Source organism: Callithrix jacchus, chromosome 4 (genome assembly GCF_049354715.1).
Source record: "Callithrix jacchus isolate 240 chromosome 4, calJac240_pri, whole genome shotgun sequence".
Taxonomy (NCBI): Eukaryota; Metazoa; Chordata; class Mammalia; order Primates; family Cebidae; genus Callithrix; species Callithrix jacchus.
In genome coordinates this window covers 23,921,024-23,949,022 of record NC_133505.1, presented here as the reverse complement: position 1 = coordinate 23,949,022, position 27,999 = coordinate 23,921,024, and the positions used below count along the sequence as shown (strand labels likewise).

Genomic DNA, 27,999 nt, shown 5'->3' with positions numbered 1-27,999 from the left:
CTGACAATGTTTGGACATTTCTGATATAACAACTGCACTGAACAGTGGGACAAAGCACTATGCAGTATGCTTGTCTGGTAAGAGAGAAATAAAGTTAGATGGAAAACTGGGAAAAAACCACCAGCATCTCTGCTCTTCTCTTTGCAGCAATTGTGCGTGTTTGTTTTCGTGGGCCCTGTTCATGGACTCCTACTGGACATCTCAGAATTCTTTGGACTCAGATACCTCTTTGCTGTAGTGCAAAGATGCTGACCTGCCAAAAGTGTATTACAGACTGTGCCTCTTTCAAAAACCAGCTTGAACTGATTGTGCTTCAGCTTCTCACATAAATTATGGAACATGAGGCCCACAGCTTTACCCAAAGTTGTCAACAGGTTTTAATTGTCTCTGCTTTTCCATACACACAGATGGCTTCGTTAAGCTGCTCTGAGCAGACCTCTTCTGTCTCCACTAAGAAAAATTAGATACAACAAATGGAAATCCATTTATAAAGAAAAATTATAATAAGGTAAAGTCCTAAGTAACTGTGGCTATTTTTTATGAAGGTAACTGCTGTGAGTAGTAGCCATGACAGTGCAGAGATAGAGGCAAATTAAGAAAACCTGTAATGAAAACGTGAACTTTTGAAGGCAGGTGCAGAAACTAGCCAGAAAAGTAGGCAGAAGTGATTGGAAAGGACAGGAGATTCTTTTTTACTAATGGCATCTATCATCGGCCTTTAATTTTAAGTTTCTTTTCCCAGGCCTACTCAGAGAAGCTAGAAATGGTTCAACAATTTTTCTTATAGGACTCTGTCTTTCAGAAATAATACCACAAGTATGTAGAGTTATTTTAAAAGATTATATTACAGCACTGTTTATAGGAGCAAAAAGTTGGGAGCAAACTATTGGGTTGGTGCAAAAGTAATTGCTGTTTTTTGCTATTGAAAGTAATAATCAGTTAAAAGTAGTTTATATGACAAAACATTGTATACCTCAAGTTAATAATAATGTGAGCCTAAGTTCATAGAAGATAAAAGGTGCATTAACAAGCATCTTGCCTGTTAAAAGGCATTGCTAAATTGCCCTGTGTAAGGATGGTACCAAATTACATTTCCACCAACAATGTGTGAAAGAACCTATGTCTCTACATTCTAACCAATGCAGCATTTATTACTCATTTTATAGGTTAAAAATAGATGTCAATTATGTATCATTATTATTTTAATTACTATTTCCATTATTATAAATAAAGTTGAACACCATTTTGTTTCATTTGAGAACAATCATTTATATCTTCTTTATTATAAATTACCTTTTTGGGATCAGGCACAGTGGCTCACATCTGTAATTCCAGCATTTTGAGTGGCTGAGGCAGGGGACTGCTTTAGCCCAGGAGTTCAGGATCTGCCTGGACAATATGGTGAAACCTTGTCTCTACCAAAAAAAAAAAAAAAAAAAAAACAGAAAGAAAGAAAATAAATAAATAAATTATTCTTTCATATCTTTTTTCTTTTCCCATTGGGTTTTGATCTTCATATAAATATATATATATGCTTATATGTACATATATATATATATATATATATATATGAAATTGACCCTTTCTGCTTTTGTGTTCTTTGTTTAAAATTTTTTTGCAATGCAATTGTTTTGTCAAAAATGTTACCAGCTTTTAATGGTTTTATTCATTATTAGAAAATATTTCTCTATTTAAATTTTCTGAATCTTACATACTTTCATAATACTTTTAATTCCCATTTTGAACACCTGAATTGTAATCAATCTGTAGATTTCGGTGTATATAATATGTAAGATGGGAATTCAGTCTTTTCCCAGATAATTATAAAGATGGCCCAAAACCATTAACTCAGTAGTCCCTATTTTATTTCACTGTATTAAAATTTCACCTATATCATCTACTAAATTACTAATATGTAGTGTTTCTGAACTTTCTGTTTTATTTATTGGTTTTCCTATATAAGTGCCAATACCATGTTGTTTTAATTTTGGTAGCTTTAAAATATGTTTTGATAGCTTTAAAATATGTTTTGATATAGAACAGAGATAATCCTCTTGGACTGTTGTTGTTTTTTTTAGTTATTCCTGGCCATTCTTACTTATACTTTTTTTCACATGATGTTTACAATCTATTTAACTGGTTAAAAGGTTGTTGGAATTGCATTACATTTATGGATTAACTTGAGGAGAACATTACAAAGTTGAGTTATTCTACCCATGAAGAAGCCACAGTTTTTTTCCAGGAGAATTATTTATTGAATGAAAGTGGACAAATCCATCTCTGTGCCAGGGGTGTCAGAATCCTAATGCAAAGCTTCATCTACAGGCCCATTCATTTGATTGACACAAAACCTAGCCTTGGCTTAGTTACTTGTTTCTAATTTTATAGAGAAAGATATTCAATAGCAAATAAGGCTTCTCTGAATGTTCCATTTTCACATGAAGGGCAGAACCAAGATTAAATGAGTCATTCCCAAGTGGAATGCCTTTATTTAACAATTCATTGATCTCTGACATTTATGCAACCCAAAACACAGATTAGTTCTGTTTCCTCATCCCAAACACTGCATGATGCCTCACTCAATGAGAAAACATCTAAAATTATCTCATTTGAATCTGCTTAAGAAAATAAGCATTATCGATAAGCATTTGCTAATTAACTTTGAAAAATGGGCTTTCTTTGCCCATTGGTGGTCTTGGAAATTTCACTATTAAATATTTTCATTATGTAATGGTCACATTAGTTGACAATTTAGTTGTGTAATTTTAGTTGATTGTTATCAACTTCCTATGTAAAGGAGATCACCCACTAATTATTGACTGATTTTTCTAAAATGAGTTGAGAATAAAAAAAGGAAACTACCATATCCTCACAGGAGTGAAGAAGCTCACTCAGTGCTAATCAAATAAAATGTTGCTGCTGAAACACAGACCGTAAACTCTGGACTCATTACTCTGAATGAGCTCTGAATCCCATTCAGGGTCATTGTTTTTTTGTCTTGAATAGTGTGTGTTTCCAACCAAATATCTCTATGGTCCAGTCCTGTAGTACCTAACAAGTCCAGCCTTACTTTATTTCATTCTATCTCTGTCGCTTTCAGTTTAAATTGTCAGTGTTTGTTCTGGGGTGTCTGGGTCCCTGCATCACACCCATAATAATCTCCTTCCCAAATTGTTGTTCAGATGTCAAAACAAGCTTTCTATTTAGAACAAGCTTTTTAGATTTTGCCATATAAATAGACTGAGAATTTTCCAAACTTTGAAGTTCTGCTTCCTTTTGTTTAACAATTCCTTCCTCAATTCACCCCTCCCTTATTGCATTTTACTGTAAGCAATCAGGAGGAACCAAGCCATTTCAACACTTAACTTAAAAATCTCCTCAGCTAAATATCTAATTTCATCACTCACACAAGTTTTACCCACCACAAAACACTAGAAGACAGTTCAGTCTGTTCTTTGTCACATTATGACAGAGATAACCTCTCCTGCAGTTTCCAACAACATGTTCCTTATTTCCTTGTGAGACCTCACCAGAATGGCCTTTAAGGCTCATATTTCCACCAACATTCAGTTAATGATTATTTATGCATACTCTAAGAAGTTTAATATCTCTTTATCCTGGTAGATTTTTCATATGCACTTCAAAAAGTTTCTTATTGTTAGATAAAGTGTCTTACAAATGGCAATTAGTCCAAATCAGTTGATAGTGTTAATCAAGTCTTCCCAATCTTTGCTGATTTCTACCTATTTTTGCTATGCATTATTGAGATTGCTATATCTGACTATAACTGTAAACTTATCTATTTTTCCCTTTAGTTCTATAATGTATTTGGAAATTTTCTTTCAAATAAAATTATGGGGCCCATAAATGTTCAGTGTTGATATGTCCTCTTAATTGATCCCTTTTTATTTATGAAATATCCTTTTTTATCTCTAATAATATTCTTTTGTTCTGAAATCCGCTTTGTCTGATATTAATATAGCCATTACAAGTTTCTTTTTATTAACATATCTCTTTCTGTCCTTTTGCTTTTAATCTATTTGCATTTTGATATTTAAAATGTGTTTACTGAAGGCAGCATATAGTTAGTTCTTGTGTTTTTATTCATTGGACTATCTCTGCCTTTTAACTGCAGTGTTTAGATCAGTTACATTTAGTGTGATTACTGGTAGGGGTAAATTTAAGTTTGTCATCTTGCTATTTCTTTTCTATTTGTCACATCTGTACTTTTATTCCTTTTTCCTTTTCACTTTTTAGAATTTCATTGTATATCCTTTGTTGGCTTATGAACTATAACTGTTATTTTAAGTGTAATGTGTATTTGTACATTTTTAACTTGTTATGGACCATAATTATACAGCATATATAATTAAATAAAATTATCTAGTACATATAATTATATGTTTTAGATAGTATAAAACATAGAATTATATTCTATACATAATTATATAATATGTAGTACAAACTACATAATTATGTGGTATGTCATATATAAGTAATATTATACTGCCAAGAACCATGAGGATCTGATATTTTACCATACTGGCAAGCTAATGAGTTAGCCTGCTAACAGTTTCAGAGATGTTGGTAAAAGATATAAGACTTCTGGGTCAGAAATGAAAAACAGTTTATTAATTATAGCAATAGCAGTAGCCAAAATATGAGCTGTTTTGTCAGTTCTCTGAAATCTAAATCTCACATGCACATTCATCCCATCCAAAGAGCACCAGATGCCACTTACACATGCAGAGGGTTGAAGCTGCAAACTATGAGTGCTTTATTGTGAGCAGTGTGTATGCTATTTATTCCAGACAATAGCACTATTCCTGTATTCCAAGGATTTTGCTATATAAACAAATATAGATAGAGATATGTTTGCTATACAAACATCCATGAAAAGATAGTTTAGAACATAGGGCCTTCCCTGCAACTGCCTTGCCTGTCAGGCATGCAGAAACACGAGAGAACCATGGATAATTGTTTACCAGTGATACCCACCCTATATTTTTACACTGTCCTGGCTTCTGGTGAATTACCCTATGATACTCTACTTTGTCGGTAATTGTGATTAATCTGACCCCCAACGAGGACTCAAATCCTTTCCATTTGTTTCATACAACATTTAATTGTGACTACTATTAATAAGACTCCAAGCAGCAGGAGGAAGCAAACCAGTATTGATCACAATCATGCTCCCAGTGTCCCAGACCCAACCAGCTGAACAATTCCCATAAATTGTAAGGGTCTAAGAAAACCAGGCAACTTTGTCATTGTTTCTATATTAACCTTCCTCCTTCATCCAAGGCATTGCTCCAGGCACAGCAGCATACATTAGTGATTGCACAGACTGCCTTGGCTTGCAAAGAAGAAGGCTGAATTCGATTATCCATTAACAACCCTGGCCACTGAGTTGAGATTTGTCTGAATGTCTTCCAGATTCTAGGTGGTGCTACTGATCACTTCAGTTAAGATCAGGAACAAATTTTATACTACCTTTTCTAATTAGATGGGTTCATCTTAGGGATGACTGCATAATGCACATAAATAATAAGTAAGTTATCCCTCTGGGAAACTCCTCCCAAGCAAACCAGGATATGCCCATTAGGTGATATCTCTACAGTCATTTGAGGCTAAATGATGTATTAGTAGAAATCTCTTAAACCCTTGAGGTTCTCTTTAATGATCATCTTTAAAGTGAAGGTCACTGTGTTCTCAGGAGGAAGGCAAATTGATGCCTGGCTTCCACATGAGTTCCAGGAAGTACGTGGCTACTAGAAAGAATATATTGCTTACAATCATTGAGACTCCAAAGTGAGATTCATATCTGTCAAGGATGCAAGTTAATGGCGTCTGTAATAGAGCATTGTGGCTAGCTGTTTGGCCTTAGGTTTCCTGCTCAGTTCAAATAATTGAGTCTAGTCCTTGTTTTTGGAGGGAACTGCCTAAAGGGACATGGCCCATTTGTTTATGCTGCCAACTAGGCAACATCCATTCACTCCATGGAATGGCTGAGTCTCATAAATGGGCTTTATAGGTATTGTATGTGTGAAAGGGGAAACAAGGTGAGGTTAAGGGAAATGGCAATCTCATAGGGGCAGGAGCTCTCCAGTGGAGAAGAGCAGATCCAGTGATCAGTTAAATTGAAGAAGCATGACCAGCTTGAAGAGCCACACCAGTGGGAAATGATCTAGGGGTGATTCTGAAAGACAAAGATCAATAATGTTCTTCCTTCTTTGTACATCCTGAAATCTAAAGTGTTTCCAACTCAAGCATCAAAGTTGTTCTCCCTTCAACCATTACAAACTTGAAGTTTCCTGTTCCAGTAGGCATGACTTCACCTTTTGTACCATCATTTCTACCTGCACCCAGATGTTTTATCCACAAGGATCAGGTGAAAGACACAGAAGGGTCTTTTCATAAAGCTTATGGAGATGCATTATAACCCATATTTGGCCACTGCAGAGGGACAGGAGGAATGTACTCAGCCAATTATCCTCATGATCTGGGATCATGGCAATCCCACAAGAGAATCCAGGTGGCTGAATCAGTAATAAATTTAAATCTCCTGGTCCCTTTTTGCTGGGCTGCCATCCTGAGGGTGCACAAAGGAGTCCAGCTTGGAGCTGCTGTTAGGGAAAAAAAGGAAGCATCATGCCCTGGACTGGTGGGCATGATGCTTCCAAATATTCACCTGAGCCTAAATAATCCACATCCCTTTCATCCTGCCCATTACTCACAAAACAGCTGGGAGATGATCCCTTTCTGGGGACAGCTGCTTTACTAAGCTGTGTTGATCAAGAGAACATTCATGTTTAGACAACCTGAAAAGCAGCTGTGATTGGTTTCCATAGCTCATGGCCTCAAAAGGGGGTGTCTTTAATCAGCTGGTCTACCGTTCCCCAAGCAGCTGGCCAGATACCTAGGCCATTGACAACCACCCAAGAGTCAGTAAAATATAACAAAGTTCATCAAGAAGCTCATTGACCAGAGTTATGGGAATGATGTGTGAAATCCAGAAATGCAAGATAACTTGCCTCCAAAGGGCTCCCCTTGGTCAAGGACATAAGAACCTGTAGGTAATTCATCCCCTGTCTTCTCCGGGTGGCTCTCCTGCAACACAGTTACATATTGTCTTCTCAGAGGATGATCACATGACATAGAGCAACCAGCCACACACAGCTATGGCCAGCTTATTAATGCAACTTCTACTGACCCTCCATTCTCTCCTGCCCACAGCCTTTTTTCCTTACTCATACTTCCTGGGAGTTTACTCCTCAATAAAGTAGTGGCATAAAGGGAAAACCCAGGCCAAGACAATGAGAGAATTTCAACTGGGAGCTGTGTTACTCTAGAAAAATCACTACTTACAGCATATGACTAATATTATTAGAGAAGGTTATTGTGTTGACAATTTTTGTGATAAGCTACTTTAAAAGGAAACAGCAAGTCAAAAGCAAAATCTAATTGAAAACACTCCTGTTTTCTCTTTGTTAACATTATATATTGCTGAGCTGTAAGGCACTGTCATCCACTTGTTTCCAACACATTCTAATTGCAGGCAAGGTAAGTAGAAGGAAATAAGCAATCTCCTGAGCGCTGGCCTTGCAAAACCAAACCTATAAAGCAATGACGAATGTCACATCTTGTAACTGAGCAGGACAATAATTGAATTTTTTTAAAAAATGAAAGAGAACTGGATGAGAAGCATTTTGGTTTCATTTTTTTTAAACATTGGTTCAACTCTATAATTCATTAACATATTATTTCCCACTTCCCATCTGGAAACCAGAAATATTGGTGATATACATCACGTAGCAGAATCCAACAAAATCATTTAAGAACCATAAATTTGAATCCATGTAGAAAATGTGTATTTTATTTGTGTTTTTGAATGGAAGGGGTGTTTTTACCTTTTGGAGGAGTTATGATTTAGATTCATTTTTCCAGCACTGGCTCTGAGCTCAGCACATTCTAGGATATTTCAGAATTTATGTTTCACTTCACACTTTTCAGCCCCACTATTTCTTTGTAAGGTATCCCAGTGGGAAGTAACCAAAAAAAAACAAAAACATTTCTTTTTTTTCTTCCCCAAGAATCTTAAAAGTCGCATAAGAAAGATGAAATGACCAACAATGGCTCTCAAGGGGATTTGACAAACAGAGAAGATTCATGAGGGCTTCTTAACGTACAAGTTTCTCTCTGTATTCACAACCCACATGAACATCAGAACCCACAGGTTGGAGGATGCAGGAGTCTGAGCTCTGCTTATACTTTCATGGAGTCAGCTAGTAGGGACAGATGCCCTCCTTTCTTCCAAAGGCACTGCCCACAACTCAATGAAACACACCACCCAATTCCTCCTAGATCAATCCCCTCCACTTCTCACTAGAAGGACTTGAACTCAGTGAAGGTGGTCAAGTTGTATAAAAGGTTTTCCTCACTCCAGATCCACACTGGGTCCATGCCAAGGATATGTGGAAAATATTCCACATTGCTTCCGTAAGTGACTTTCTAAAAAGGATTGCACCCTTGCAGGAAATGTGATCATCTTATTCATGTTATTCAGTTGAATGCACACTTTGGACATCATGTCCAAGAAATATTTATTCTGCCTTCATACAGTGTATAGTATATAAGGGAGAAGAAAGAGAAACCCTTAGATCTCAGAGCATTGATTATTTAGAGCAGCAAAATGTAGAGGAAATCATACATCTTACACTCTGGTAACACTATCAACTCCTTACTAAAGACCATAAAAGCAGAGAAGAGAAAGAATGGACAAGAAGGAAATGCTGTAGCCAAGAAGACAATTACACAAGCAAGTAAGACGGCAAAAATCCATCACAAGAGTCTATGGCCCAGTGGCTGAGAAGCACAGGACTAAAAAATTGACATTTAAGAAAAAAAATAGTTTCCATATAGCTTAGCCTTTTGTGTAAAGCACAACATATAAATTTTAAAAGCCCACCTGAGATGTCACCGATTAAACAGATTGAAAAAGTGAGAACAATGTTCATCGGTCCCAGTGTTTTGAGCTTAGAGTGAGACATCATGGACACTGGCATAGCCTTTTGCATTTAACAAGAATTAGCTGTTCTGCTGGGCATGATAGCTCATGCCTGTAATCCCAGCACTTTGCGAGGTCGAGGCAGAAGGACCGCTTCAGGTCAGGAGTTCAAGACCAGCCTGGCCAACATGGTGAAACTCCGTGTATACTAAAATAACAAAAATTAGCTGGACGTGGTGGTGCACACCTGTAATCCCAGCTACTCGGAAGGCTGAGGTGGGATAATTGCTTGAACCCAGAAGGTGGAGGCTGCAGTGAGCTGATATCATGCCACTGCACTCCAGCCTGGGCAAAAGAGTGAGACTCCATGTTAAAAAATATATAGAGAAAAAAATTACCTGTTCTTTTTCTCTCATTAGGTCTTGATCTCAAACTTCTATGGGTCTTTCTGGAGGGGAAAAAATCAGCCACAAAAGCCACTGGACAGAGGGTTGGCTATTTTCAGTGCTTTTGTTATGAAGACTCTGGCTTTCAAAAGGATTATTAAGAATAAAGCCCACGTCTTTGAAATCTACATCAAGTTGTTAAGGCAACAAGATCAAGACTAAATCTAGAATTGTTTGCTCCACCACCCCCTCCGTCCACCCTGTTATCTACCTCCCATGGTTTTGTGGGTTGTCAACTAATTGAAATCATTGCCATATCTTTGCCACCTCATCCCAAGGTTTTCAAGCAGCAAGAAAAGGAAAGCATTGATTTCTAGGACAGCATGGTAGTACATATGTATGTGTAGGTTACGTTTGTATGTCTGTGGGTTTCTGAGAAATTCTGGAAATAGCTCATCAAATTTTCCCCTAAACACTGTCATATTTAGCCAAAGAAGTAGAAGAATTGACAGTGGTCCCAGTAGCTAATGATTCAACGTGGGGGTGGTGAAGGGGGAGCTGGAGTGCAACAGAGCCAAGGAAGGAAGCAAGGTGGAAATAGGAAATTCAGGGGGAAGAGCTGCTTGAGCTGTTTGCAACTTCTTTCCCCCAGAACCACAAAAAAATCTCATGAGCTCAGATCATCAACAAGAGATGGTAGGGCTCGAACTCCCCCCAAGTCTAGCCTTTTGCTTTTTAGATGTGGGTTTGTGACTGCAGCTTCAAACCTGTCAGCTGTATGACAGCTCTCCTGTTTGGGTAATCCAGCACAGTGTCAGCCTTTGAGTGCCAAGGGCAAGAGAGCTGGGATTCTCGGCAGGGCACCTTTCCAGAGGGCCCCTGGTTATCCCTGTCCAAGCCTGCACTATGCATTTCCTGGGTTGGAGTGTCCCTGATCCTGCCCGCTCACCTGGTAAACAACATGTCCAAATTTGAGAAGTACTCAGCAGGCAAGAAGAAATTCAGACACAAGACTGTTGAAAGAGGTTGGGACTAGAGGTTCCATTATATCCTATGCAAGTGACACCATGAGCCTCCCAACCACAAGCTGGCAAGAGGAAAGAGAAAAAGACCAAGGAGGAGACTTTAGCCGTTAAGAGCCCATTTCTAACCAGCGTTGGCCTGGCAATTGCAGGACATAACCCCAGTGAGCAGGTGAGAAGGCAGACAGCTTGCCCAAGACAGCATGTGGTCTCGTGAAAAATTAATGAGTTCTGCTGAATCCCAATAGCCAATGGGTGGATTTTAGATATGCCTCACTCCCTGGATGTCTGAGCTCAGAGATGCCCTGGGGAAAAGCCTCGTGTTTCACACACTTTGTGACCCAGTTTCCATCTGGCTGACAGAAGCTTTTCCTGCCTCAGATGACAGGTCTGACGGCAGCTTAGTAGGATGGGTGATAAGTTATATGAACACATTTCCACATTAATTGAACTCCCCTCAGTTGGACTTCCGCAAAATGAACTTTTATTTTTTTAAGGGCTACATTTTATTTCACTAACAGGGACTTAACTGGGTGAGGGAAGACTGCTGACCCCAGCGGTGATTTTCTGTAGCCTTTCCCTAGAGAAGCAGGCTTGGTCGGAGGAGGCAGTGGGAAGAAGGCATCCAAGAGACCCCATGTATGAAGAAAATGCCTCTGCCAAGTCCTCTGCCTGCCCCAGGTCACTGGTTCCTAAATGTGGGTGAATCTCCTCTGAGAGCTCTTATTACAGTTTCCTTAGTCCAGCCAGACCAACCCAGTCAGACCTCAGGAAGAAGAGCCCAGGAGTGTGCTTTTAACAATCTCACCAAATATTGCTGGAATAGCCTTTCTCAAAACCCCTCTACCAGAAATCACCACCATAAGGCACTCCATCCATCCTGTAAGAAATATTCAGTGATTTTCAACAGTTGTACAAGAATGGCATTTTCTTGGCAAAGCCTATGAGAATGAAGGGTGAGGCTTGCTGATTAGAAAAAAAAAAAGCATTTTCTAAAATTGGCATTTGTTTTCACCATGATAGCCATTTCTCTTATAAAATCATGTAAAAGCTTCTCATAAGACTGGTAGCTTTAGCAGAAGAATTTCGGATCAAAAATGGCCAAGAAAGGCAGGGCACGGTGGCTCACGCCTGTAATCCCAGCACTTTGGGAGTCCGAGGTGGTCGGCTTACAAGGACAAGAGATCAAGACCATCCTGGCCAACATGGTGAAACCCAATCTGCCCTAAAAATACAAAAATTAGCTGGGCTTGGTGGCACCTGCATGTAGTCTCAAGTTATTCTGGAGGCTGAGGCAGGAGAACCGCTTGATCCTGGGAGCCGCAGGTTGCAGTGAGCTGAGATCACGCCACTGCCCTCCAGCCTGGTGACAGAGCGAAACTCCATCTCAAAAAAAAAAAAAAAAAAAAGCCGAGAAATTTCACGAGTTGAGATGATGCGCACTTGCATTAAGCAAGATTGATCTTGTCAGTTTTCCCAGTGTCCACCTCTGCCGACCTAGGTAGGTCTCTTCCTGTTTGAGTTCTGGATGGTACCTAGGCCATTGACAACGGCTTTTCACTTGACCTTTCATGACTTATTTTCCAAGAAACTCTAACTCTCGTCTTCCAAAAGTGGCCTCTATTGGGGGGGCGGGGTGTACAGTTCTTGGCCTCGTGCCAAGTTTCCAGGGTCTACCCACACCCCCCTGCACCTACCCAATGTCTGGTCCCCAAATGGTGCCTTACTCCTTCGGCTCTTCCTCAGTTCAGCATGAATCGCTCACCTCTCTGTGGAATTCTCACCACAAGTAGAAGATCCCCTCTTTCCTTCATTCACTGCTTCTTCCTCTGCATGGCCCTCAAATTTCCTTTATTAAATTTAACAAATACTTATGGAACAGGATCTATGCCAGAGATTGAGGATTATTTTTCCCGCTATGCCACACCCTTGCAAGCCTGGCATTGGGTACCTTCATCCAGCAAGCCTGTATTGAGGACAGATGTGTGTCGAGCACCAAGCACCTAGTAGGAACATCTTGGTTGCAGCTCCCACCCTACCTCCTATCCGGGAAAGGAGGCAGCAAACATAGAAACACCAGTCCATAAAATGATTGCAAATTTTAAAAGTGCTGTGAAAAAAAGCAATCACAAGAGCTGAGATAGAAAGTTATCATGTAGGAGGAATACTAAAACTAGATACGGTGGTCAGGGAGGATTTCCATGAAAAGATGACACAAAGATGAGACCTTAATGATGAGGAGGAGTCAGCCAGAGAGAGTGAGGTAAACGGCTTCCAGGCAGAGGGCACAGCGTAGGCCAAGGACCTGGGGTAGGAAAGACCTTGCCACAGAAGAAACTAAAAGAAGATCAATCTGGTTGGACATTAACCAGAGGAAGTGGGCCGGTGCAGTGGCTCATGCCTGTAATCCCAACACTTTGGGAGGCCATGGCAAGTGGATCACAATGTTAGGAGTTTGAGACCAACCTCACCACCATAGTGAAACTCTGTCTTTACCAAAAATACTAAAAAATTAGCTGGGCATGTGGGCACCTATAATCCCAGCCACTTGGGAGGCTGAGGCAGGAGAATCACTTGAACCTGGGAGGTGGAGGCTGCAGTGAGCTGAGATTGTGCCACTGCACTCCAACCAGGGCGATAGTTCAACACTCCGTCTCAAATAAAAAAACAAAAACTAGAGGAAGTGAGTGGCCCAAGAAGACATTAGAGAGATTGGGAGGAGATATATTATGCAAAATCTGTAATAAATATTTCGAATTTATTTCACTAATGAAATTTATATTTAGTCCCAAGAGGTCCAGGATCCTTCTTGAAAATGAGTCTTTGGAACAAGAGAGTGTCCTTTGCAGGGACATGGATGAGGTTGGAAGCCATTATCTCCAGCAAACTGACGCAAGAACAGAAAACCAAACACCCCATGTTCTCACTTATAAGTGGGAGCTGAATGATGAGAACACATGGAACACATGGTGGGGAACAACACACACTGGGGCCTGTGGGAGGGGAAAAGTCGGGGAGGAGAGTATCAGGAAGAATAGCTAGAGGAAGCTGGGCTTAATATCTAGGTGATGGGATGGTCTGTGCGGGAAACCACCATGGCACACATTTACCTATGTCACAAACCTGCCCATCCTGCCCATGTACCTCTGAATTCAAAATAAAAGTTGGAGATTATAAAAAAAGAAAGCAGCCCTTGGGCAGTCTCTCCTGGCATGCCAGAGTCCCTGACACCATGCCTTCTTCCTGCATTCAACACACATTTTAGAGAGCAACTTTATGCCGGACACACAGTCATCATGTTAGGTCCCTATTAACAACCTCTTCCTATACACACCAATCCACATTCACATAAAACAACACTTGTACATGATTTTTATCTCTTTGCAATTCTGAAATAGCATCAGACCACACAACAGTTCACAACAGTTAGCAATATATGATGGACATCTCTACATGTTGCTACATGTTGGTAGACACATTCCTAGGGCAATGTTCTTCTTCCCCCTTGCTCAGCCTTGCCTATATATATGCACAGCTCACCCAAACATTGCCTCCCTCCTCAGCCTCTCCCTCCTCCAAATTACAAGTTACAGTGTAGAAAACCTTGACACGAGATGGTAAGTGTACCTTGGAAAAGGCATACAGGAGACCAGTCCTCTAAACTTTCTTTTCTCAAATGGTACAAGGCCATATCTCAGGAGACTGGTGAGGTCACTCCGGGCTTACACTTTATACTTTCAACCAAGTCATTTCCTTCATGCTGTAAAATATGATGGAGTGGTGGGAGCAGGGGGAGATTCTGGGACACAGGAAGCATTTCCAGCTGCACGTGCGTTCAGTGAATCCTCTGGGGGGACAGCTGAACGTGGCAGGAGGAGCTCAGGTTTCAGAGCTAGCCGTAGCTGGGTTAAAATTCTGGTTTCCCCGCTAATCAGTCTGAGGGAGGTAACTGGATCTCACTATGCTTCCTCATCTACAAAAAAGGAAATATTAACACACAATGGAATATTATTCAGCCTTAAAAATAAAGGAAATTCTAATACTACAACATGGCTAAACCTTGAGGACATTACGCTAAGTGTGATAAGTAGCCACAAAAATATAAATATTCTATGAATCCTACAGTAGTCAAATTCATACAGAGTAGAAAGATGATTGCCGGGGCTGGCAGAGGGGAAATGAGAAGTTGCTGTTCAATGCATATAATTTTCTGTTTTGCAAGATGAAAAAGGTCAGGAGATCTGTTGTAAAACAATGACTATAAGTTTTTTGTTGTATGTTTTTAATCACAATTTTTTTAAACGCAAAAAAGATGAGAAATAGTAATACCCGTCTCATAGGGTTGGTAGAAGAAGAAAATCACATTAATTATATAAAATATTTAGCACAGTGCAGTTCCTCCTTCTCCCCACTGTACTCACACACACACTCACACACTCACACACACATATACACCACAAGCTCACACATGCAAATATGCATACTGTCTCACATACACACACACACACACACTATACACATACCCACATACACATCACAAATTCACACATGTGGACACTCATACTCTCACACACACATTCACACACACATGCATCACAAACACACATGCAAGCACACATATTCTTTCTCTCACATACACACACACACATATGCATCACAAACTCACACATGCAAACACACACTCTCACACACACACACGCACATATGCACCACAAACATACATACAAATGCACATACTCTCCCTCTCTCTCTCTCTCACATGCACACACTTCTTCTGTCAGCTTTGCTCAGCCTCCCTAGCTGGGTCTCTCTCAGCTTTGCTCAGCCTCCCTAGCTGGGTCTCTCTCAGTTTTGCTCAGCCACCCTAGCTGGGTCTCTCTCAGCTTTGCTCAGCCTCCCTAGCTGAGTCTCTCTCAGCTTTGCTCAGCCTCCCTAGCTGGGTCTCTCTCAGCTTTGCTCAGCCTCCCTAGCTGGGTCTCTCTCAGCTTTGCTCAGCCTCCCTAGCTGGGTCTCTCTCAGCTTTGCTCAGCCTCCCTAGCTGGGTCTCTCTCAGCTTTGCTCAGCCACCCTAGCTGGGTCTCTCTCAGCTTTGCTCAGCCTCCCTAGCTGAGTCTCTCTCAGCTTTGCTCAGCCTCCCTAGCTGGGTCTCTCTCAGCTTTGCTCAGCCTCCCTAGCTGAGTCTGCTTTGAGCACAGGCTCAGCAGGGAGAACACGTCATGTTCAGGGACTTCTGTCTCCAGGAGTCTCCTCAGTCTTCCACATCCTATGTTTCCTTACATGAATTCTTATTCCAAAGCATTTCAAGACACTCTTAAAATAATGATTCTTAACTTTCAGAATCCTAAAATCTAGATACAGTGAAGCAGCGGAATCTGAGCTGTGTATAACGTAATAAAACATAATCATGCCTTATATGACTATAAGAAGTATTTCACACTTTATAAATTGTTTTCAATACCTTAACACATCTAATTCTTAAAATAAAAGAAGGAGGTGTTATTGTCCCCCTTTTTAAAGAGGAAAAGCAGCTTCAAATAGTTTAAGTGAGGTGTGTTCAAAGTCACCAAACTAGCAGGGTTCAAAGGGGAGTCTCTGAAAGAGCCATCTGTTGGCTTCAGGATTTTTCTGCTCTTTTTACCTCATCACTGGCTAAGAGAGGGTAGGTCAGATAAGAGCTATCTAAGGACTCAGGAAACCGTGGGCATGCTGCCTGGATTGGGCACAGAATCAGAGCTGATCTAGAAAAGGGAACACATGTTTCCCTGAAGGCACATAGAACAGGAGGAATTCAGAAAATAGGACGCGAACTTTTTCAGAGCCTCACATTGGAAGCAGACTTCTTCTCAGAGCCAGTAGACAGAAAATGTGTCACTACTAAGGTCTCGCTTCTGAAGGAAGGCTAGAGGAGCTCACAGAGGGCCCCGTCTCCAAGTCCAGAAACAGAGGAAGCATCCTGAAGTCCACAGCACAAATACTAAAGGCAGGAAACACCTTGTTTCAAGAGATTAGGGTGTTACAGTCTTAGGCATGTTCTAAGTAAAAAGATTAAAAAGCAGAGTCCCTACACCATGCTAGCAAACTGTATAAAGGTTACAGACAGAATGAGACACATTACCTGTTCTAACTCCAAAAACAATGAAATTGAACTCTGATCCCTCAGCACCCAGGGAAGTGTCCCTAGGAGAACCCTGCTATTTGGGGCAGTTGTCACTGTGGCTGCCACATTGGGTCCCTTGTGGAACACAGTATTTGGTCTCATGCCATTTTTACCTCACTATTGGGATCTCTGGTGAACTGAGTACAGAGTAGCTGCCTCCACTGAAACCTGTGTACACCCTGACTGCAGCCATTGAGAAGACACCTCCACTGAAACCTGCGCACACCCTGACTGCAGCCATTGAGAAGACACCTCCACTGAAACCTGCGCACACCCTGACTGCAGCCATTGAGAAGACACCTCCACTGAAACCTGCGCACACCCTGACTGCAGCCATTGAGAAGACACCTCCACTGAAACCTGCGCACACCCTGACTGCAGCCATTGAGAAGACACCTCCACTGAAACCTGCGCACACCCTGACTGCAGCCATTGAGAAGACACCTCCACTGAAACCTGCGCACACCCTGACTGCAGCCATTGAGAAGACACCTCCACTGAAACCTGCGCACAACCTGGCTGCAGCCATTGAGAAAGTGCTGCCAGCGCCACTGCATCTCAGTGTGCAGTGGGAGAGGAAAATGGACTCTCTGTTCCTCTGTAGTCTGTCTGTCTCTCTCTCTCCTGCCTCTCTCTCTGTGTGTGTCTCTCTGTCTTGCTCTTCTGTCTCTCTCTGTATGTGTATCTCTCTGTCTCTCTCTATCTCTGCCTCTCTCTTTCTCTCTCTTCTGTCTCTGTCTCTCCTCTGTCTCTGTCTCTGTGTCTCTCTCTCTGTCTCTGTGTGCCTCTCTGTCTCTGTCTCTGTCTCTCTGTGTCTCTCTCTCTCTGTGTCTCTCTCTGTCTCTCTGTGCCTCTCTCTGTCTCTGTCTCTGTCTGTCTCTGTCTGTCTCTCTCTCTGTCTGTCTCTCTCTGTTTCCGTCTCCACCCCATGTCATGCTGACTTGAACTCACTAGGTTAGAGTTCTTTACCCACATGGTTCTTTTAATACACAGATATAAACATACACACTTCCCCCAAACCCTGCCTGCCTGTCACCCAACCTCCACGTCCCAGACTTCTGAGAGCTGAGCTTGCCTCTCTTGATTTCTAGTCCTAACCACTTCTTGCCTCAGGATAAATCACATTTCTCCTAGGGATAAATTCTATGCTGTAAAAAGTTTCATTCCACTTTAAAAGGCAGAGTGGGGCATGGTGGCTCATACCTGTGATCCCAGCACTTTGGGAGGCTGAGGAAGGAGGATTGCTTGAGTCCAGGAGTTGGAAAACAGCCTGGGCAACATGGCGAAACCCCATACAAAAAATACAAAGATTACCCAGGTGTGGTGGTGCACACCGGTATAGTCCCAACTGACTCAGGAGGCTGAGGTGGGAGGATGGCTTGAACCCAGGTGGTCAAGGCTGCCATGAGCCACGATCGAATCACCGCACTGCAGCTTGGGCAACAGGATGAGACCTTGCCTGTCTCTAAATAAATAAATAACAGGCAGATGGACTCTTCGCCTCAGAAAGAACTAGCAGATAAACTGGAAGGATGGGGTCTGGTTTGGGGATAGAGAAGTATTAAGAACAAGTTGACTGGACCAAAGAAAGAGGAGTTAAGGATAAAAATATCCAGCTTTTCTTCCTTGAACAATGCAACCGAGAACCATATGGTACACGACTATTTCCCGGAATGAGTAAGTGGAAAGTTAAACAAAACCTTCATGTATCCCCAGGTGAGACGCACCATCAGGGAAAAAAAAAGGCATGTAAAGGTTTAGATTTAGTTTTCTTTCTTTTTTTTAATTTCCAAGACTCACACCTTCTGCAGGTTTGAATGTATTAACTTAAATCTCACAAGAGCAATGCTCCAAGAACATCCTGTCCCGTGAAACCATAGGAAAGAGGAGCATCTCGGGTTGGGCTCCCCAGAAGCAGATCCTGAGAGGAGGATTCCTGTGCAAATGACTTTTTGAATGTGCACTTAGGGGAAGCCAGTGAGGGATCAGGGAGCAGAACCAGAAAGCGAAGAGGCCAGGCAAGAAGGTGAGCTCAGGCAAAGTCTTGCTGAGGGTTAGGCCGCAGGGAACTCAGGAGTGTAAGTCCTGTTCGGCCATTCAAGGAAGCTGAGGCTTTCAGACTCCTGTAACCATCAGCCACTGGGTAGGTGGGATCCCCCAAGGGGATGCAAATTCCCCTGGCACTTCCAGCTCTCTGGTTGTATATGCCAGGGAGGCTCGAGCACCCTGAGAATGTGGAAGAAGAAAGTCCCCCCAGGCCAACAGACACACAAGAATGGCATAAAGGAAAGAAGCGGATGATTGGTCAACACACAGATATCATCTGCTGTGAAGAGCCAAGAGTGAAATTTGAGAGACTCAGTTTTCCCGTATACAAAATAAGGTTAACTGTCCAGCACCCATCATCGGTAAAACAGGGAAGGTACTAATGCCTGCTTCATTGGGTGGTTGTGAGGATTGTATTAATCCATTGAGGAAGAGCACATCTTAAGCTCTCAGAAATACCAGCATCTGTAAATATCTACAAGCAAGTATAACAGTAATTTCAGCTGGGCCTGTGACTCCAGTTGTTTTGCCAAAAGAAATGTAGTGACCACATATGTATCCAACAATCTCTGAGGTCTCTACCATCTCTCAGCAGTTTGGAGAATGCAAGAGGAAACCTGAACAACTTCTAGGGGGAATTTAAAAAGTATGAACCAGCCAGTTTGAACTGTACACAAAGCATTTCTTAAAAAAAAAAAAAAACAAAGTCCCTCTTGGTTCTGCATGGTGGTTTCTGCCCTGTTCTCAGGCACACTTGAGGGGCACTTTCAATGCAGTCCACAATTGCTTATGAGCATCAACCTACCATGAGGTTAGCCCCACAACAAGCCAACTGCGGACCCATGAGGAGCTGTTTCTGTGGCATTTAAGTAGCACAAAATGTGATTTTTCTCTGGAGAAGTCTTTTGAGAATTAGAGGGAATTAGTCATATTTTTCCAATGTGGGAATTTTAACAGTTGTGAAATTATGAAGAAGACCTGACTCAACAATTTCAATATTGCAATATGTCACCTAGCTGTCTTGTTACTCAAAATTACATGATTTAGAAGGCAGTGACTTTAAAAAGAACCCAACCAAGGTTGGAAAGAAAAAGCAGATATGCAGACAAAGCAAAGGAAAAATATAAAATTGCTGAACATTTACAGAGCTAAGTTTAACAATTCTAGGCTCATTTAATATAGTTTGTATCTTAAATAGAACATTGAAAGGCATGTTTATCCTCTCAGTGAATTATATGTTAGAAATGCACTCTTTAAACAGTGGGTTTTTTTAAACCTACAATATGGAATCTGAACTGGATTTAACATGTTGCTAAATATTCAAATGGGTCATCCCTTCATACTCTCTTTTGGTAGGTTAAAAAAAGATGAGCAGACTTTCAGGATAAAGATGAGTAAGCCAAGTCAAGACCACCTTTGTGCTATACTTTTTCCGGCCCCTTAATTAAGCTACTCCTCATTAACTACCCTAAACGAGCTACAAATAATGATCAGGTCCTGTCCTTTATATATGAAAATTAGTCTATTAGCAAGCACATGACTGAGTATTTTCCAGGAGCAGTGAAGAGTTTGCACTTTTTCAAGTGCAGTCTCTCTAGGCTTCCTTTGTCCTCAAAAGCATACCTTTGCAAGACAGCTAGCCAGGGTGAGAAAGAAGCTAAAAGGCTCTAAAACAGACCATTCTAATGAGCTTGGTCTCATTAATGTTGTGTGATAATTAGGTAGCCTCGCCAGAACAAATGCAACACTGGGCAAATTTAAAGACATATAGATAGCTCCATGGAATGTTGAATACAAAGCTAGAAGTGGTATTATCCCTTGGAGAACTAAATGATTCACTGAATAGGACAAGCACTAGAATTTATAATCAGGAACCTTGAGGAAAAGAGAGTGGGGGTTTTGGTAAAAGATTGATTGCTACCTACAACTCACCAAATTCCCACATGCATTTCCTGACATGCATTTTCTCCTGTTGTAATAATAGCAATCAAATACGTTATAAGACCCCGGGCTTATTGTAAACAGATAAGAAAGATATCTAAATCATCCCAAAGAAGTTTATTCCAATACGTTGACTTCAAAACCTTACCTCTCTTTATGTACTTTCAACAAAATAGTTCTCCTCTAATCGATCTACAAATCAAATGCAATTCCAATGAAAATTCTGGCAGAATTTTGTATGAAGTTGACAAATTCATTAGAAAGCTATCTGAAGAACAAAGCAAGGAAACTTGCTTATCCAGACACTAAGAAACAACAAAGATTAAGTAATTAAAAAGAAAAAAAAAAAGGTCTTGGTATTACCCAAGACAGAGATCAATGAAACAGAACAGGAAGCCTGGAAACAAACCCAGGTAAATGTGGGAATTTGTTCTGTAGCAGAGATGGCATTATACATGAGTGAGGAAAGGATGAAACTTTTTAGTAGCTGATGTTAGAAAAACTTAACACAAAGACAATTATCTACCTCATGGCATATAAAATTTCAACTCTAAATTGATTGAAAACCCACATAGAAAATTAAAACTATGAAATAAGTATAAAAATATTTTTTATATTGTGACATTAGGATGTATGGAAAGAGTTTTAAATAACACTCCAAAAACACAAGGTGAAAAAAAAAAGTGGCCACAACAAAATTGATGACTTTTATGTGATGTAAAATATCAGAAACAAGGTTAACATATAGGTGACAGAATGGGAGAGGAGAATAAAATGTCTAAAATAAACTGGAGGTTAATATCAACATTATACAACAAATTCCTACAAATTAACAACAAAAAATAGAAAGCTCAGTTTTTAAATGTCCAATGTATAATAGGTAATTCACGGAAGGAAGAAACCCAAATAGTTAATAAATACATGAAGAAATACTCAACTTCATCCAACAATAATTGTAGGTAATTAAAACAACTCGATGTCCATTTGGTTGACAAAAATTGTGAACATTGGTAAATACCAAATGTTAGCGATGATGTTAGCATACAAAACTTCTTGCACTGCTGGTGTGAAAAATACTGCTTATGATATATGAGATTATTGACCAAATGGATTCACTGCTTCTCTGCCACTTCCATCAGAGGAGTATATTTCCTCTCCTGATGGGGTTTGGCCACGTGACTCAATGTTGTCTCACGGTAGACACCCCTGTGCACTTCTCTGCTCCTGGACTTAAAACCTGGCTATGGGACTTGTTTTGGTCAACAGTATGTTAACAGAAGTGACTTGAGCAGAGGCTCAAAATGTGGTTGCTTGGTTGGGCTTTCTCCCTTGCGCTTCTGCCAAGGCCATGAGAAGAATATGCCCTAGCACGGTTCACCTGTCCAAGGAGGAGGAGAGACACAGGGAACAGACTTGAACCAATCTAAACCTGACCCAGAGCCAAGCCTACCTAAACACCCAGCTGACCCATGGTTGTATCACTGATAATAAATCGCTGGGTTTTAAGTCATTTAGTTCTGAGGAAGTTTATTTCACAACATTCTTTTGACAAGGACTGACTGATACACTAATACAGCATTCATTCAGCACTTATTGAATCCAAATAGTATATACATTATGTAATAGAAACTTCTACACAGCCTTCTCTGATTTTTCCTTGTTGGCAGAGGGTGCCTCCCACTATGGAGTCCTTTAATTCCAGACACTTGCTTCCACAGTCTCTTTTATAATATATATAAAATGCTAGTCAATGGGACCAAAGAAAGCATCCACTAAAGGACTTCCGGCAGAAGTTTTCCTCTGTGATGAAAACAGATGTGTGGCTGTGATCATGCCTGTATGTGATGTTCAGAGCTGTTACAATCATCTTGTGGCCAGTGGGGAAAATAACACTGACCTATGGAGGGCAATAGAACAGAAAGATGAAACTGTCCCAGGTCTTTGGTTACACCACTGAGCTGCTAATGCTTCCTCCAGAATGCTTGTTGCATGAGACAATTTAGGTTCTTACTACTTAAGCCAATTTCAGTAGAAATACTAAAACTTCTTAATTATCCATAATCTCAACTCATTGTCCTATTAATCACTACTTCTAGATGTGAACAGGCACATCCATAAGAGGACAGATGTGATTGTTCTCATTGCAATATTGTTTTCTGGTATCAAGTTCCTGGAGGTTTCATAAGTGTCCACACTTGGAACATGGATGAGTAAAATGACTCTGATGAAATGTTAGCTAATAATCAGAAGTAGTAAGCTATACCTAGATAAGAAATTTGAATAAACCTCAAAAACATGGAGTGAAATACTAAAAGTTAAAACATAAAATAAGGTTGATAACTCAGTGCCATTTATGTAAATAAAGAATGTAAACACAAGACAACATTACTAACTTTCCAATGATTCATATATATTTAAGGAAAAGTATTAAAAACATTACAGTGTGTGCTTAAGTGGGATACAAGAATGTTAGCAGGATTGGGGCATGAAAAAGAAAAAGAATTAATTAAAAATTTGGTACTTATATTGGTTGTTGCTACATAATGTATTATCCTAAAATGTAGTAGCATTTTTTTTATAGAATTGGGGTCCCTATTTGTTGCCTAGGCTGATCTCGAACTCCTGGCTTCAAGTGATCCTGCCACCTTGACCTCCTAAAGTGCTAAATTATAGGCATGTGCCATCACGCCTGGCCTGTAGTAGCTTTGCAACAATAAACATTTATTATCTCAAAGTTTGTATGGGTTGGGAATCCAGGCATGGCTTAGCTGGATGCTTCTGATTCATGGTCTCTCAGATGACTCCCTTCCAGGGCTGGGCTGCAGTCTCATCTGAAAGTTCATATGGCAATCTGAGGATCCACTGTCAAGCTCACTCATGTGATTAACAGCAGCAGGATTTAGTTCCTTGTGGGCTGTTGGACTCAAGGCCTGAGTTTTTCATAGTTGTTGGTTCCTGGCCATATGAGCCTCTTTATAGGGCAGCCCACAGCACAGCCGCTTGATTCCTCAGACTAAGTGACAGAGCAGGAGAGTGTGTACAAGATAAGTCATGGTCTCATGTTTGCTGTATTCAATTTATTAGAAGCAAGTCACTAGGTCCAGCCCACACTTAAAGGGAGAGTATTACCTGGGGAAATGAGGACCAGGATGTGGTGACTACTGGGGACCATCTTAGAAGCTCCCTACCACAGCCCTCAGTGCCATAACCAGTGAGGATCACTTATCACAAACTGATGGGCATAATCACTTCAATTGGTGTTCCGTGCTCCAAAAAATGAAAGGCAAACCAGATGGCAAAAAGAACCAATGTGGCTTTGGCTTTTATATATTTGCAGATCAAGTTCTAGCTAATTAACTTTAAATCATTTTTAGCAGACTGAATAGTTATTTGGGACATGTTGACTATAGGTATGTAACTATTAAGAAACAGGGAAAAAATCAGTTTTTTGTGTAAGATTAAATATCAAGAAGCAGAAAGAAAAAAGTGAATATTAGTATTGTTTCTATGAAAACAGCAGCAAATCCAGATTTAATGTGAAGAATACTGTTCTAAATGATAAAACTTTTTGATGTAAATTTGGATAACTCTATAACAGGAGAAAGCTTTTAAGATTCCCTTGTTTCACAGGTGGAGAATCAGAGGTTCATATGGCCAGTGACTTACCTCGGGTCATTGCAGGCACCTACCCTGGGTTAAGCTACTCTTTACCAAGCAGAATTGCCTGTCAGAGTGAAAATGTGATTATTTGTAGCCTACAAGTGGAATTTAATATGATTATAAATGGGTTAGACTTGGCAAAATCTTTCTTCCTTTCCCAGGAAATTCAAATTGAAGAGTTAATTGCATTAAATTGTTCTGTATTTAACTTTTGTCTCTGATAACAAGCAAAATTTCAGCAACAGTCTCCATTTTCTGTGTATAACCAGAGAAGAACTTCTTTTATTTTGTTTCAATGCTATTTTTCTAAAGCTTTCTCATTCTTTTTATGCTTCTCATCACAGTGTAAGTCCATGAAAAATTAACACCCCTGTTCAGCAGGGAAGCTAGCTCCTTTTAAAAGAATGTTCTGGCAAACCCAACACCAGAGCAAGCATCTCCAAGCAGATAGGCCATAGAAAGGTACAGTGTGTTCCAGAAACTTCTTCCTAGAAAGTAGGGGGTCTCAAGGGCTGTGGCAATTACATTAAATTCATTTTATGTTTCCTCTGCTATCCCTTACTTAGTTGTTTCATATGATAGCACATTTTGAATCTATGAGTTTGCAAAATCCAGGTAAGCCACTATAAAGATATAGAAACCATTCTACTTTCTTGAACTCCACAGGCAATTAGGGAATGCTGATGTGTCAAAGTCAGAATTCCACCAACAAAACGGCATTTGCAATTGCTGAATGCAACCTCTGTGTTCTATGAGTAAGATATAACAAAAAGTTTAAAGCATCTGTGTGTATCAGAAAAATATGCAGTGAAACATGGGAGGAAACATACTTGCAATGCAAAAGTTCATCCATGTCAGGAGAATTTTACCCAGAGAACATGGTTGGCAGAGTATTTAATGAAAGGTAAAACTGTGTCTTCTCCTAAAGTTTAAAGTATGATTCTGTTTAGTTTATGCATCAGTGTATTTTTATACACAGTTGTGAATCCCGGTTTGGATTAAGATTTTTTTACCTGTAAAACTGACAAGTGCTTTCAAATTATGTCACATTATTAAAGAATTATCCTGAGAATAGCAGGTAAGAGTAATCCAACTGCACTTCACTTAGTGAGTTTGATCCTCTGGTTGATTAAGATCACAATTCTCCATTACTATGCCCATTCCTCTTTTGTCCCCCATCCTAGAGATATGTCAATTTAGCTCACTTCAGATTCATACCTGTTAGGTATCATCTCATAACATCACAAAACTACTGGGCGAATCAGTAGCTTCAACCATAGAGCTAGACACTGGTTGACCACCAATGGGAAACCCCATCCAAGTGAATTTGTTTGCTGACGCCTTTACGTCATCTCACCCCTCCATACCAGACCCCACTGGACTCAGCAAGAGCTGTCTCTTCCATTTGTGCTCCATCTCTGCTCCAGAGATAGACAGTTCTTACAATCTTAATCCTCAGCATCAAATTAGATGCCTCGTCTCTGCTCACAATTCCTACCTTCCCACCAGCCGCCTCTAAGTCCCGTTACCCAACTCCAGCAGTAACACTCGAATTTAGCCTCATCAAAGGTCATAATAGCTTCCATAGCTTATAATAAATGGAATAAAACATATAGAATGCATGAGTCAGCTTCATACATAAGTGTGGAATATTTATTGTCTCTCAAAATATTTCACAAGTCCACCATCTTTATTCTTGAGTTTTGCAAGTAAATAAAATGAATGAGCATAGGACATTAATTACCATGGGGTGTATGCATTTTTAAAGGCTTTAAAACAACAGTGGTATTAATATCTCTTTGATGCAACAGAAGAGCAATCAACAAAACACTAAAAAGGCTCCCATTCTCTCTTTCCGAGGTTGTTCATTAGCTGAGCTAATCTCTCCGAATCAGAGCCAGCCACCCCCATTCTTCTTATGCATGTCTCAGTCATTTTACACTGAAAGAATCCATTCCATTAACCATCAACATTTTAGGAAGCAAAGCATAATATGGCTGCTAAATTAGGTAATATAACCCAGTGCCACACTAATGGAAGTAGGGAATCCAGAGCCCAAATGGCTCTAGTTTTACCGTGTGGTCACAGAACAGCATTAGTTAAAGGAAAAACAGCCATTTCAAAAATAATTTTAAGAAATAGTCCTTTAGTCAAAACTACTCTGGCCTAAATCCGCTCTAAATCACTGCGAGATTCAATAGAAACTCAAAGGGAACTGCACACTAATGGATTCTCCAAAGAAAAACACGTTATAATTGAACCGTCCTATTCCTTGGCACACATAACAGCTGGTCTACCACACATGTTCGATTCCCGAGCCATTTTTAAGAGGCACAATGACAAACTAGAACACATTCAGAATAGAGCAACCTATTCTGAAAACTATTTCCTATGATAAATGGTTGAAAGGACTGGTGATCTATATTCACCAGTGAGAGAAATGAGAGAGCCGCCTGCAATAATAGGAGTGGCTAACTTGCTGGACTAGAATTACACAAGAATGGCTCAAACCATTAATCAAGTCAAGAGCCTTAATCAAATAAATGCAAATTAAAACAACAGTGAAATACTATTTCCACATCCCCACATCTCAGCAAATTGGGACACACACACACACACACACACACACACACACACACACACAACTTTTTTTCCAATGGAAATGCCTACTGTTTCACTGCTAGGAAGGGTGGGAAAAGCTTTTCTGTTAGTCAGTTTGGAATAAAATTCAAAAGTCTTAAAATTGTACGTACTTTTTACCAAATGTTTTCATAGCTAAGAATTTATCTTAAGAAAATTACCAGAAACGTTTTCAAAGACTTTTGTAAACAAATGTTCATCACAACATTATGCTTATCAAAAAATGAAAAATAAAAATAAAGAAAAAAAAAACACAGGGGAACACCTAAATATCCAATAAAAGTCTCTGGGTTTTCTCCACGTATAATTGTATAGTGCTTACAATGTGCCAGTCACTGCCAGATATGTTCTGTTCTTCCTAATTCCCTAATTCCCCACAACAGCCTGATGTGGGGGACACTATCATACCCATTTTACAGATAGGGAAACTGAAGTGCAAATGTGTCACAGACAATACATAGTGGGCCTGAAAGTCCAGCACAGGCCTCCTGCCCAGACCCTGCACTCACAACCACATTAGATTGGTTAAAAAGCAATGGGGACTGCGTTCGCGCTCTGCCCTGGTCTCTTAAAAAACAAAAATAAAAAAGAAGAAAAAAAAGAAAAGCAATGGCGGGACAACACATGGAATACAAGTTTTTAAAAGTAGCTGAAAGAGAAACGTGATGAACTCCCTTGTATCCGTAAGCAAACTCTATCTTTTCCCACTTTTAAGAAAAATTAAGACTACATTTGCCCTTCCGTCTTCTGGCACCTGTCCTCTTCTCCACCATTCTAAAGACCTCACCCCTGGCCCTTCCAGCCCCTGAGCTGGAATTCTTACAGACCAGACTCCCCCACATAAGCAGCTCAGCGTGCAGCCTCCGACCAGTTTTTGCTCTTTTCTCAACTGCCCTTGTTCCACAGACTAACAGATAACCGAGGAGTAACTAGGAGGCATATTTTTATTTTTACATCCCTCACAAAAAAAGAAAAGTGTTCTTAAGCAAAATAAAAAGTTGAATTTGTAGGGAGCCACCATGCAGGTAGAGACCAATGCAGCCAGTGGTATCTGGAGCAGCCTGGGCGTCTGCAAACCCGGTGGGACCCAGGTGCCCAGGAGAGCCAACTCAGAGCATCCGGACCAGGAGCTGGGAAGCC

General features: G+C 40.4%; 1 long non-coding RNA gene across 5 annotated transcripts in view; it reads right to left on the bottom strand.

Annotated features, from left to right (window-relative positions):
- The window catches only part of LOC118152797 (uncharacterized), a 189,659-nt gene that overhangs the window by 72,362 nt on the left and 89,298 nt on the right, over positions 1-27,999 (bottom strand). For all 5 annotated transcript variants that reach the window (XR_008480523.2, XR_004741643.3, XR_008480521.2 and 2 more), the window contains one exon: positions 1,294-1,415. This is a non-coding gene — a long non-coding RNA (uncharacterized LOC118152797). The remainder of the gene's footprint in view (positions 1-1,293; positions 1,416-27,999) is intronic.